This window comes from Helianthus annuus, chromosome 1 (assembly GCF_002127325.2).
Source record: "Helianthus annuus cultivar XRQ/B chromosome 1, HanXRQr2.0-SUNRISE, whole genome shotgun sequence".
Taxonomy (NCBI): domain Eukaryota; kingdom Viridiplantae; phylum Streptophyta; class Magnoliopsida; order Asterales; family Asteraceae; genus Helianthus; species Helianthus annuus.
The window spans coordinates 113,888,397-113,902,655 of record NC_035433.2 but is presented as its reverse complement, the minus strand read 5'-3'; positions in this window follow the sequence as shown (position 1 = coordinate 113,902,655).

The following is a 14,259-nucleotide window of genomic DNA, read 5'->3' as shown; positions in this document are numbered from 1 at the left end:
TTTAAAGTGAATATCTAGCAGAATTGACTTGATACGTTTGTTTCCGCCTCTCGTATCAAGCAAAAACTCTTCTGATCGACTCGTTTGGGTCAGAAAACGATCCTACAGGTAATTTGGATTCTTAGAGACTAGGTTTGCACAACAAAGTCATTTCAACCTAATGATATATACTAACCTATACTTCAAAAAAAAATACATAATTTTAGTCATACTTATTGGAATTAATTGGTAAAAAAAACGAAATCTTAATTTCTATTTGAATATATAGGTTAAAAATGTTAACGGAAATGACGGCGTAAAAGTCTTCGAGGAGCTTAAACGTGTGTTAGATAAGGTTGTCGAATCAGATCGGATGATAAGTGTTAAGCTTGACGAGCTTACCGAACGTGTGGCGAAAATTCGCGAGAGACAAGCGGAATGATAAGAAGGTATCGACGTGCTCTATGCGCGTCACGTTGTCCCGAGTCATGTTGTTAATAATTAGTATGTTTAGGTATATAACTAAGTTATAACATTGATTGTAATTTTGTCAACTTTATGTAAACAATCAATGTAACTATGTACTAACCTTTGATAATCATAAGGTTTGATGTTTTTTTAAGATATCAAACAACTTTTATGTAAAGTTACAAACATGTTTATTTCGTCGTATAATATAAAGCCTTAGCGCTATCACGGCGGACCTTACATCTAGTTTAACTTTAATTATTACATGCTTCATATCGATTAAATCATGAGTTTATATTTAAGCATAGTTATTACTATTGATTAATTTCAATTACAAAAAATATTTTTCACTCTTTATTAATTGTAGAACTTAAAATAATATATTAACTTAATTAATTATCACATAAAGTTGATTTTCACAATCAGTCTGACTAGTATCGTGCAATAGAAATTAATCAATATTAATAACTATGCTTAAATATAAACTAAATTAATTATCGCATAAAGTTGATTTTCACAATCAGTCTGACTAGTATCGTGTCTAAAACTCTTTTTTCCTCTTTTATGACAACTCTGGAAAGAACAAGAATTAGCCACTAGTGGTTCATCTACTAAATTGAAATTGTTCGCACTTTTTATAGGACCCACACCAAATTTGTTGTCAATAATTATTGAAAGAACACTAATCTGTTACAGTGATTCATGAACATTCGACTCAATACATAAGATCGATTTTGTTGTTATGGTACTAATAAGACCAATTTACTAGGAGTGCAAATTTTACCGACGTGCAAATTTTACCGACATACTTGATTAGACATGCATAAATGTATGTTAAATGTTGGAGAATTGACCTGTAATAATTCTAACTAGAGGTTACTGGTCATTGACAGCATCACATTTAAATATTCTCTCCACCAGTCCCACCTTTCACCTATTTTTCCTACACCGGTCCCCTGTTAAAAAAACTTAACGGAGTTATGTTTTTTTTCCAAATTACAAACAGTTTTTACGGCTTTTGATCAGGACAACGATACGAGTCCATTGATGTAAAACTTACCTCGAAACGGTGCTCCAAATGACTTGATTTTTGTTAATTGGAAATTTAAACACCCGAATTGAAGCGTCGTTTTCATCGTTTGGAGCACCGTTTCGATGTAAGTTTTACATCACTGGACTTGTATCGTTGTTCTAATCAAAAGCCGTAAACAACTGTTTGTAATTTGGAAAAAAAAAACATAACTCCGTTAAGCTTTTTTAATGGGGACCGGTGTAGGAAAAATAGGTGAAAGATGAGATTGGTGAGGAGAATATTTAAAGGTGAGACTGTCACTAACCAATGACCTCTAGTTAGGGTTATTGCAGGTTAATTCCCCTTAAATTTTAGTGAAGGAGACTTGTATCTTCAAACATGTAATCCATTGTGTATTTGTAATAGAGCAAAAACACTTGTGTTTATAGCTTAGTTAACTTATCAAGATTTGTACTCTCCTGCCTATATAGAACAAAGCTCAACAACATATTAAATGTGATCCATATTACTACATTTTTATCCATCTTATCCTGTTCTTATGTTAGAATCTTTCATGCCATACTAGTTCCACCATTTTTTTTTAAATTCATAAAATATACTTTATATTTTTCATAAATGATATAATAAAATCGAGAATTATTTAAAAAGTAGGTTCTTTTAGGTAAGTATACTACATGGCAAAACCAACACAAACATATGTTAAACAAGACAATTCATTATTGAGAAACAAGCACATTTGGGTTGTATTTTGTGTGAATAAATAGATGCAAATACCTCTCACCCATGGGTTGATAATGATTTGTACAAGTAGTGTTAGAAGTGAACTTCCACTTCCATTGCTAAAGGCAATCTCATTCCAACGGAAATGTAACTTTGTTAGTCCTTAACTTCCAATTATGTTGTTTTAACGACATGTACAACATTCTGATGGACATAAAAAATAGTCGATTGTTCATTAGGGCTAAGATCCTCTTTTGTTAGAGTGAGACTGTTCTGCATAATGATGATGTAACTTAGGAGCGTCATTGATCACATTAACAATATGAATGACCCATGGGTCATGGTTTAGATATATTCTAATGGGTTTGTGTCCCCTTAATTCATTCACTTTAGATCAAATAGATATTTACTATCCGTTTGATACAAATCAACATGAGATCCAAATGTGTCTTTGAGATTAGTGTTTACATAAATTAACTAGGGAACATATAAAATCTTTAATATTTTTTCCCTTTCCTTCAAACTCTAGAATATGAAATTACATTGTATCTTTCCTTTCCCCTCCCTTTCTTTTCTCTCTTTGATTCTCTTTCGCTTCTTTTCTTTCACTTACAAAACTCGGGTAGAGTTAATGTTGTTTGATGCCATTGAGGTTGTTGTCTCTCTTTAAAGGGATTGATATTTCCCTTTAGGTTAGATGTGGTAGATCATGATCCATGTTAAACATGAAGGCCTTTTTTATGTGGATAAGATGGCCGAGGAAGGAGTCACTCTTTGTCAGGTCAATTAATCATCTATAAGTGTGATCAAAAAGATTTTAGAGTGTTATCGACCTTGTTTCCCAGTTTTATTCTTTTCGTTTTTGAGTCTCCTTGTTTTATAATTATTTATTTCTTTTACGACAAATGATTGCTTGGTTTACTTTTATATGTGTGACATACATTTGTTAAAACTAAAGTTTTGAAAACCAGACTGTTTTGCTTTTATATGTGTGATAGATTTGTTAAAACCAAAGTTTTGAAAACCAGATTTGAACCATCAGTTCTAGAGGCTCACTTGTCATACTAGTTTCAAAAGCCCTTGTCATACTAGTTTCAAAAGTGGGATTCCATAATAAGAGGTTGGATCCTTTACAAGAGAAAACCATCAGACGAAGCATACGCGATTAGGAAAGGAGGACAAGTGTCATTGGCTTTAAGGGTATTTAGTCATTTCTCACTTAAACAAATTCCCCCTTCTTTTCAAATGGCTATAACTTTCTCTATGTTAATATTTAAAAAAAAATTACAGCGTACTAACAAGCATTTCATTCTCTTTAATTCGAGAAGCCTATAGATATAGTTTTCTTAAAAAAATTACAGGATTTTGAAAACTTATTAGTCCATTACGTGATTTTGAATACCTAGCACATGACTACGTGATTTTGAATATCCATTACGTGATTACACATTCAATACAAATCCACATACTTGATTACACATTAAATATGATTTGTTATAACGGATGTTATTACAATTATGTTTATTATGTGATTATATATTCAATAATAAGAAGTTGATTGTTTATACTTTATTACGTGATTAAATATCTAATATACGACATTATGTGGTTATTATAGGATGATATGGCTAATGTTTTGTATATTATTTTGTCCTTAATACGTGATTACATCTGAAATATTAGGTATTCTATATGAAATTGTCACAACCCCCGACCCCTTGCCCCGGGAGGCGGGCGGCCGCGAGCTTCGCACATTCGGTGGTATCGGTGTTTATTTAATTTTGGCAGCAGAATTTACATCACGACCGTAGTTAGGAAATATTTTATGAGAGTAAAACACCTCATTTTATAAATATTAAACACATGGGTAAAACCCAAGTTTCCATTTATAATATGCTTATAGGGATAAACCCTATTTTATTCAAATAAAACTTCTTCTTTATTTAGGTAACTTTTATAGCCACTTTTCCAAGCCTTCAGTGCTCTCTAGCTGGCTTCTATTTGGCTTTCACATTTTGTTACCTGAAACGCGTTTTGAAAACATTTGTCAGTGGGAAATACTGGGAAATACTGGTGAGTGAATCCCAATTTAATCAAGACGGGTTTTATCATTTTACGGCATTGAGGGCAATCCAGCAATTACATTTGTTTACATCTATTCAATTACCACTCACGGTGTAGTAACTCATTTTGTATACGAAACCCCAAAATACCGACGATAATTGTAGAATTACAAATACTTAATCACTGTTAATTATAAGGTAAAACAATTGAGGTTTTGTAAAAACAGTTTACAAAAAGAATTTACAAAAAGAGGATAAACTCATATTGCTACTTTAGGTTTTTCCTTTTGATTTCCTGGTAATAATCTAATAATTTAAACAATGCACACTCGTTAGTATAATAACCCAATATTTACATTAGTTATACCCTCCCCGAGACAGAACTCCAACGACTAAGTCATGCAGAGCCTTGACATGCGTTACGGAGCACTAGATCAATTGGGCAGCGTATCTAATACATAACCAGGGGTTATAATACTTACAACGAGGCAGAGATTCGCCAATTAAGGGTATAATACCCGGAGATTAATTCTACTATAGAGAAATTGAGAGAGAGTTGAGAATTTTGAACGATTTCGACTGAATGCCGATGCCCTCTATTTATAGGGCCTGACAGGAGGTCTCTGGCGGACCGCGACAGACACACAGGGGTGTGTCGCGCCCCGCGAGATAGGTGTAGTAGGGTTTAGGTTTGACCAGTCATGAGATAGCTTCGACACGATGATGACACGTGTCGTTCTAGGGTGTGGCCTGGTGTCAAGGAGGTCGCGGCCCGCGACAGCCATTCTTGGCTCTGTCGCGCCCCGCGAGTGAGTAATAATTTTGTTTTTTTATTTAATTTTTATGAAATTAAGGGTATTTAGGGCCGTTTTTCGTATACGGGGTGTATTTTAGGACGTATAGGGACGTTCTAAATATTTTAGGAGGGTTGTCATAGAAATATTATATATTGCATGTTATTGTTTTTACGTAATTACGTAATCACTCAGCGTGGTTTCACATAAAGTACTATAATGAAATCACGTAATCACGCAATGGGTAATCAAAATCACATAGTCACGTAATAATACACAGTCAACTATTGTTACGTAATTACGTAATCACTGAGTGTGGTTTCACATACTATAATGAAATCACGCAATCACGTAATAGGTATTCAAAATCACGTAGTCATGTTTTGGGTATTCAAAATCATGTATTTCGTTTTAAGAAAACTATAGCAATAAGTTGCTCGATTTAAAGAGAATGAAATGCTCGTTAATATGGTATAATTTTTTAAGAAAATATTTACGTATGAAAAAAGTTATAACGGGTGAAAATTAAAGGGGAAGGAGTTCAAATACAAAAGGACCAAAATATTGTTTCTCTATTTGTTTTTCAATTGTGAACCTGAAATTTAGGGGGGAAAACAATAAGTTAAGACCAAAAAAATTGTGAACCTAAAATTTACAAAAATGTTATTACCTAATTTTGAGCCATTGAACTTTTAAGATAACGGCTAAACTTATAGCCTATGCTTCATATGATCTTAATGTCTTCTACAAGATTCTCCATAATAAAAATGTAATATTTTTAAGTACATTGTACTTATAATAAATGTGGATTTGTGAGTAAAAAATATATAGGACCTAATGTTATGGAGTCGATAAAATTACAAGAATCTCAATGGTGAAGATATAATAGGAAGTTTATTTGGCTAAGAAGGCTAGGAAGTGATCTTAACCATGCATTTAATTAATCAAGGACTAAGATTAAATGATGGAAATTGAAGGGAAGAAAAGAGGCGCGTGAGTTTGTTTAGGGGCATTCTAGTCAATTCAAGGCAATAGTTTCTCTCTCCTACAATCCTCCCCCCCCCCCATATTTTTTAAACGTTAATAACTCTTTCATACGACATTATTTTTTATAAAAATTGCACCAAAAAAATGAGCTTTTTTTTATCTTTAAAACGAGTATACTATTGCTATATTTTCGGAAAAAAAAATTGAAAACCCAGTTGCGTAAAACGCAATGGAAAAAACCAAGATGCGTAAAACGCAATGGAAAAAAAAACCTAAAATTGACATTTTTCTAAAATGCAATGCACCAAAAACACAAAGAAATGTCTTATTTGTAAAACGCAATGGCCAGAAAACACAAAGAAATGTGTTATTTCTAAAACGCAATAGCCTAAAAACTCAAAAGAAGGTGTAGTTTCTAAAACGCAATGGACTGAAAACACATAAAAATGTGTTTTACCTAAAACGCAATGCACCAAAAACACAAACACATGTCTTATTTCTAAAAAGCAATGGCCAGAAAACACTTAAAATGTCTGTTTTCTAAAACGCTATAGACTGAAAACACATAAAAATGTGTTTTACCTAAAACGCAACGCACCAAAAACACAAAGAAATGTCTTATTTATAAAACGCAATGGCCAGAAAACGCTTAAAATGTCTCATTTCTAAAACGCAATGGCCTAAAAAAAGAAAAGAAAGTGTTCTCTATAAAACGCAATGGACTGAAAAAACCTAAAAATGTGTTTTACCTAAAACGAAATGACTAAAAACACTTCAAAAATGTGTTTTTCTAAAACGCAATGACCTGTGTTAGTTTTAAAACGCAATGGCATAAAAACACCAAAGAAAATGTTATCTCTAAAACGCATTGAACCAGGACAATAGTTGTCTGTTAATTGTTAAGAATGCAGTTCTAAAACGCAATGGCATAAAACTGTCTACAAATCACGTAAAACGCAAAGATCGTAAAACGCAATGACTAAATCACGTAAAACGCATTGACTAAATCAAAAACCCAGACCGTGAAAATGAAATTAAAGAATTTCTTACATGGATCGAAGCCGATTTCTTCATCGATTGACGAAATTTGAATGATAGAAACACTTATCAGCGATTGAATCGAACAGATCGAGTGATTATCTTCAAAATCACCGGAAAAAACGAGATTTTGTATGAAATTAAACTGGATTTTCTTCAAAAAAGTTGAAGAACACGTTGATCGGGTGTTTGAATCATTGATTGGTGACGAAAATCGCACTATAATGTAGTGATTATTGAGATAGAAAGTGAAGAAATGGTTGAAGATGGTGGGTTTTGAAAATGGTGGGTTTTGATGTTACTGGGAAGAAGAAGGAAGAAGAAAAGGATGGGATTGACTAAAATACCCTTCCTCTTTATTTTCAAATTTGTCACATGTCCTAATCCTATTGCTTCCTATACTTCCTAGCCAAAATAAACTTCCTATTTGATCCTTTCCCAGAATCTCAAATTTAAATACTATCACATATATATCACAACTATAATGATAGATAAATTGAGTCATAGTTCATTGGTACTCAAATTTAGAAGTTTTAAAATTTAATTCTATTATAAGGGTGGGTTATTGTAAAAAAAAGGTGTATTTTATGAGAAGTGTATAAAGAAATTGATGTGCGTAAAATGCAACTTATAAATTATATCAAACAAGGCGTAAACTAAACCCTTTTTCGATACTAATGTTGTGTTTCTTTGTTTACTTTTAATTTACAGGATCAAAAGAGTTTAAACGAACAAAAGGAACAAATTAACAAAAGAAACCAACACAAATACAAAGAAGAGGGATTGACAAGACTCGCCAAACCCCCATCCACATCCAAACCAACAAAAATAACAAAAACAAAAGCTTAGGCACCGGGTCGTGCCCACCAAGCATGGGTCATGCCCAGTCAAGATTCCATGCAGAAAAGGACAACAGCAAAAGACAAACCAACACGCGGCCGTGCTAACTCAACATGGGCCGTGGTCAACTCTAAGATTCGCAGAATCTGAGATAGTTCAGCAAGTATAATCACCACGGGGCCATGCTCTACCACCATGGGGCGTGTTAGTACAAGACCAGACATCTGCAGTTAATGAAGGGAGAGAAAGTGAAGACCACGGGGTTGTGCCAGGTGGGCACGGGGCCGTGTGAATGATCCGTTTCCAACTATAAATAGGGGTGCTTCGTTTCATTCCAACTCATCCCTTGGCAAACCACTTCTCTCACACTTGCCATCAGTGCACCACGACTACAACACCAACACTCACCACCATCATTTATCTTTCATCTTTTAGAGTGTGTAGTAGTCTCGGGATCCAAGATCGATCATAAGAGTTCTTGTCAAACAATGGTCATGCTTGGCTATATCTCTTACATCACTTGGTGAAACGAATCTTTTATGTATTTTTTTTTATTTTCAATCTTTGGCAACTTTTTATTTAGGTATGTATTAATCACTTTAATAACTAATGTTTTATATTGAAGGTGAATTTTACTTAATCATTTCTTCATGTTTTGTTAATTCACTCATTCGTGTCTTTACGATCTATATAAAGCGCGTTAACTGCCTGGAAGGGGGTTAGAAGGGTGTTTGGGTAAAGTTCTTGTCTCGTTCAGTGTATAGATCCTGCGAGGACCTGATTCAAGCTTAGTAGGACTTCCCTTGAGGCAGATGGCATCAAATCGGGGGAAATAAGAACAGCTTGTAATCCCTTATCTATAAACTACTATTAAAACATTAACCCGACCTTGCGGGACTATATCCCTGCTGACTCAGACCAATAGGTTGAGGGTAACGTCGTCTGGAAGGGGGCCTACCACTTTTCGCATTAATAACTTACTTAATTATCTTTCAATAATCCGACCTTGCGGGACTGTATCCCTGCTGACTCAGACCAATAGGTTGAGGGTAACGTTTCCTGGAAGGGGGCCTACCACTATAACTAAGATAATCTCTTAAAAAGCCCAAAGTGCGGAAATCATCAAAGGATACATAAAAGAGGAGTTGGAACCAAGTGATTCCTTCTTGTCTATTTGTTTTTACTTACATTTGCATTTTATTTTCTAGTTTATCTTTTAAAACTTTCAAAACTTTTATCAAAATTTGATTAGATTAGACGTTAATGATAAGCCGGTCTTAAAAGCTCTTGTGTTGTAACCACCCGAAAACGGGTTTGGTAATCAAACCACGTTAATACTAAAAGATATGTAAAGTACCGTTAGTGGTAAGAGTAACCCGGTGAATATTAGGATTTTAAATACATAAACCTAATATTAAATAAAAGTTGCATAAAGGCTTTTAAGGAATTAAGTTTATAGAAGGCCCGAGCTAACGGGACTTAAAATAAACTTAGTAATGATTTCCCCGAATCCACTAATTTAACTAGGAATGTTTAACCTAGTTAATGAGTGGAAATATTGTTAGAAATAAGTAGGTTGTAGCCTACTAAATAACTAACCAAACATGAGGGGCTAAATCTGGATAATTGTAAGCTTAAACTATAAAATGACATGAGAAATAGGGGTCAAACAAACTTGTTTGTTTGATAAATACACGAACGAGTCAAAAAGTTAGTAAATATATTTTAAGCCGAAAGCTTAAAAGTCTCGGATTTTGTTAATCCGGACGTCGGATTTTAATTTCATGTGATAGAAAATTTAATTACGATCATGTAGGAAGAAACGTGACGTAAATCGGATCAAAAATGATCGAGTTATGATCATTTTAGTTGAAAATTGGATTGCAGGATATTTACAGCAACAGAACCAAAACCTGCTGTTAAAAACACACCCTCTCGTCACGCGACAAGGTGGATGAATCGTGGTCGCGGCCCGCGACGGGGCTAGCGTCACGCGACAGCAAGTCCCTCATCCCGTCGCGGCACGCGACGGGTTAGATGTCTGAAATTTTGTTGGTGTGCATTGTTTTGGGTCTTAATAACTTGAAAAACACATTATAAAAGATTCATAACTAACTCATTTCATGTTTAAATGAAATGTAGCTTGCGTAAAGGTGCCGGTAGATGATTAAGCTCGATAAAAAACCGAACACAATCAAGATTAAAGCTTCCGCTGCATGTTTCGTCGTCACTGTTAAACGGCGAATTTATACATGTTATGTTAAAATGTTTTAAAGTTTAAAATGTTTTAACAAACTCGTATTTTAAGTATATGTTTAAGCGCAACTACAATATTTAATTGGATTATATATAAAAAATCGCATAAAATAAACTAAGAGTCTTACATGTGTCCTTGGACGACCTCGATATCTTGCCATCACTATACTACGTCTACGATGGGTGCACTTGCCCTAACGTGTGTAAGGTGATAGTATTATATCGTGTTTTATAAATTTAAAGCTCGATTCGCGAGTAAAAGGTGCTTAAAATATATCTAAAAATTATACCCACACCCGCACACGTCAGAATCTACACCGTTGGATTTAGAATCTAATGGTTAAGATCATAGGGTAGGGTTCATGAGTGAACAATGGTGTATTTGTGAACAAAATAAACTTATGTTGACCATTGATTTTGTAGATCTAGATTTTTTCTTTAGTGGCAAGATTGTAATTATCTTTTGTAACTTACATGTATTTTAATAGACACTAGGGTATAATTGTATTTTTCTTTCTTCATTTAATTTATTGATTTTTTTCTCTCTCCTGATTTCTCTTTCCAATTAAAAGAATATTTTATTACATTCTCTATACTTTTTTCTCTCACAAATTACCTAACTTAATATTTGATAATTTAAAAAACAAATACAAACATTATCAAATATTGTTCCATCTAGAACACGATTAAAAATATTTAATTACATTCTCTATACATATATCAATGTTTGATGAAAAGATGCATAGTGGAAACAAGATGTAATAATACACAGTTATATAAGTATGGTAAATACCGACCTGTATACACTATGTACTTGAATAATACACAAGTGTATACGTCTGCTATATACCGACCTGTATACACATATGTACTTGAATAATACACAGGTGTATAGATCTGATTTATACTGAGCTGTGGGAACAAGATGTAATAATACACAAGTGTATAAGTCTTGTATAGACTGACCTGTATACACATATGTTAAAAAACATAATTTAATTAGGTTTAATATTTAATTTTAAAAAGAACATAAGAGTTTATTTAAAAAACACATTAGCCCTTAAATCTCTTATAATTAAAATAATAGAGAAATAATTAAAAATGAGAGAGACAGAGAGAGTTAAGGAATGAGAAAATTAAGTGATTTTAATTAAAAATACTTAGCTAATGTCAATTTTACCCTTTTAATCTAAAAAATGATTAAGGGCCAAGAATAGTTCACTCAATTTACTCTCAAGAAGTTTTTACAAATGAACCTAATCCTAATATCACAATAGCAAAATTTTAAATAGTGTTTACCATTGGATTGGATTTAGAATCTAATGGCTGAGATCATAATAGAAAATTTTTAAATAGTGTTTACCAATAAACTAGTTAATTTTCTAGATTAGTGGTATAAAGGTAATTTAACATGCTTTAAATTCATAAACTCACATGCAATGTACGTGCAAGTCCCCCCTGTCTTTTTTTAACGTAAATAATTTTTATATGTAACTTTTTAAATAAAAAACATTACACCATAATAAGGAGCGTTTTTTATATTTAGTATGAGTACCATGTTGATATACTATGGAGAAAAAAATTACGTTTCGATCGGATGTTTTAATCCATGGTGTTTTGTCTATGTTCATACAATGATGTTTTAATTGTATTATGATTCAAGGCGTGGTGTTTTAAACATCTGGACACGTTGTATTTTGATTCAAGTATGGTGTTTTAACATCTTGAATGATTGTATTGCTATTCAAGTCATGGTATTTTAAGATCTGAAATAGCAATACAATCTTCCCCAGATTGTATTACGAATCAAGTCGTGGTGTTTTTGAAATATGTATGGTGTTTTTTACCTACAAAATAACTCCTCGAGCGGTTACAATCATTCTAGAAAATTTATCTCCTAAAATAACTCCTAAAGCGGTTACAATCTATTTTAAAATTAAATTGTTTTTTTGAAGTTAATTACTTTAATATCCTTAATCCATAAAAATTAAATAATATCACATGTCGTCTCTATAGCACTTCTTACACTTCTCACAAACTGCACCCTTTTTATAGAAACCCAAACCTCTACGATAACCATCTTTTGTTTCAAAGTAAAAAAGAAAAGAATATTTTTTTAGATTAATACTTTGTCCTCAAATTTAAAAAAGTGATCTAGACTTTTGTTGAACCAGGTTTGGGTTGGACTAACTTGCAAAATGGATTTGGCTAGGCCCCATCCAGATGTTTGCTAGTTCACCATAGAGTTAAAAATCTAGACGGTTCACCTAGTGACGGTTTGATCCATATAAAGTGAACCGGTTAACATCGTTCGTAAGAAGAGTAAGGTGCTGTTTGTTTTTTCAGAGGAAAAACGTCTGCAGTCAGCAGACCACGTTTGCAGACATCTGTAGCAGAAGAGGTGGATCAAACCTCTGTAGTTTGCAAGAAGAGGACTGCTTGTTTTTTAAACCTCTGCAATCTACAAATTACAATGAACATCAACAAATCAGAAAATAAATCAAACAATCTACTATGAACATCAAAAAATCAGAAAATAAATCAAACAATCTACTATGAACATCAACAAATCAGATTATAAACAACACCTTTTGAACATTACCAAACAATGAAATGAACATGTACAAAAAATGAAACAAAAGAACTTAAACCTGTGGTGACGTTGTGGATTGGCCGTGAAGGAGGTCGGAGGTGACGGGGGTCGCCAGAGGTGGACGGTGATGATGTGACGGTTGTAAAGGGGTCGCCGGAGGTGGACGGTGATGATGTTGTAGGTCGGCTGTGAAGGAGGGCGGAGGTGACGGGGGTCGTCGGAGGTGGACGGTGATGATGTGACGGCTGTGAAGGGGTCACCGGAGGTGGACAGTGATGATGTTGTGGCTCGCTGCTGTTGATCGGTGATGATGTGACAGGGTGAAGACGCAGATGAAGGAAGAGGGTGGCTGCGAAGGTGAGGAAGCCGAAAGAGGGAGAGGGTGGCGGCGGAAGTGAGGGTGGCGGTGGGAGAGGAGGGGGGTGTAGGGTTTGGAGTGTTTTGTGATATGAGGTCAAGAGAAAAGAAGAAGAGGTTTGAAGTGTTTAGAAGTGGGAAGTCTACGTCTATTTGGGGAAAAGGACACGCAGACCTTTTTAAATAAAATCTCTTCTAAAAAACAAACAATCTGCAAAACAAAAGGTTTGCGCGTGGTCTACGCCGTGCAGACAAAAGAGGTCAGAAAGTTCTTCTTTGAAAAAACACGCAGCCCCTAACATTTAATGTAATGAAAAGAAACTCAACCTTGCCCTACAGAGACATCAAATTTAAATAAAAAACAAGTGTTGTATGTAATCCAAACTAATTTATGCCCCGCCCACGTTGCGGGCTGCTAAGTCGAATGTTTCTCAGTTTCATATCATATACGTGTCTGTGTTTCGGTTACTTGTACATACTACTCATTACACGATCTCATTAAAAATCAAATCGAGTCAACCGGCTAAAACAAAACACTAACACGGTTTTGCAAAAAATTAATTAAAACCAAACATTAGCACAATTTTGCTAAAAAAAGAAAACGATGGCAAAACGTAATTTAATTTTGAACTGGGGCAAAATTGTAATTTGTCAGGACCAATAAACGAGTGATAATTAGCAACCTGGCAAGAATAGAAATTAAATGACTCAATCAACTAAAGAAATACTATTATAGTTTTGTTAAAAAAGAACTAAAGCGATGTCAATAATGCATTTTTAAATTAGGGGCAAAATTGTAATTTTGTCAGAGCGAATGAGAAAGCGCCAAACAACTGTCTAGCACTAATGATAGCAAGCCTGTAATTTTTAACAGAGGCAAAATCGTATTTTTTCTGGGCCAATGAGAGAGTGTTAGGCAAGTAACGAGAAAATATAAGATTTTGGTTGTGACAACCCGAAGTTTCAAGATCCTTCATATGCATATTATTTGTTTTGCAAATCTTGTTTTACAATTTGATCTGTGTGGTGTCGTGTGCAATTACCTGAATGATTAATGTTATGTATGATGTTTGATTGTTAAGTGAGTATGTGTAATGCTTGGTGGTTAAAAAGTGTAGTGATAAATAAATA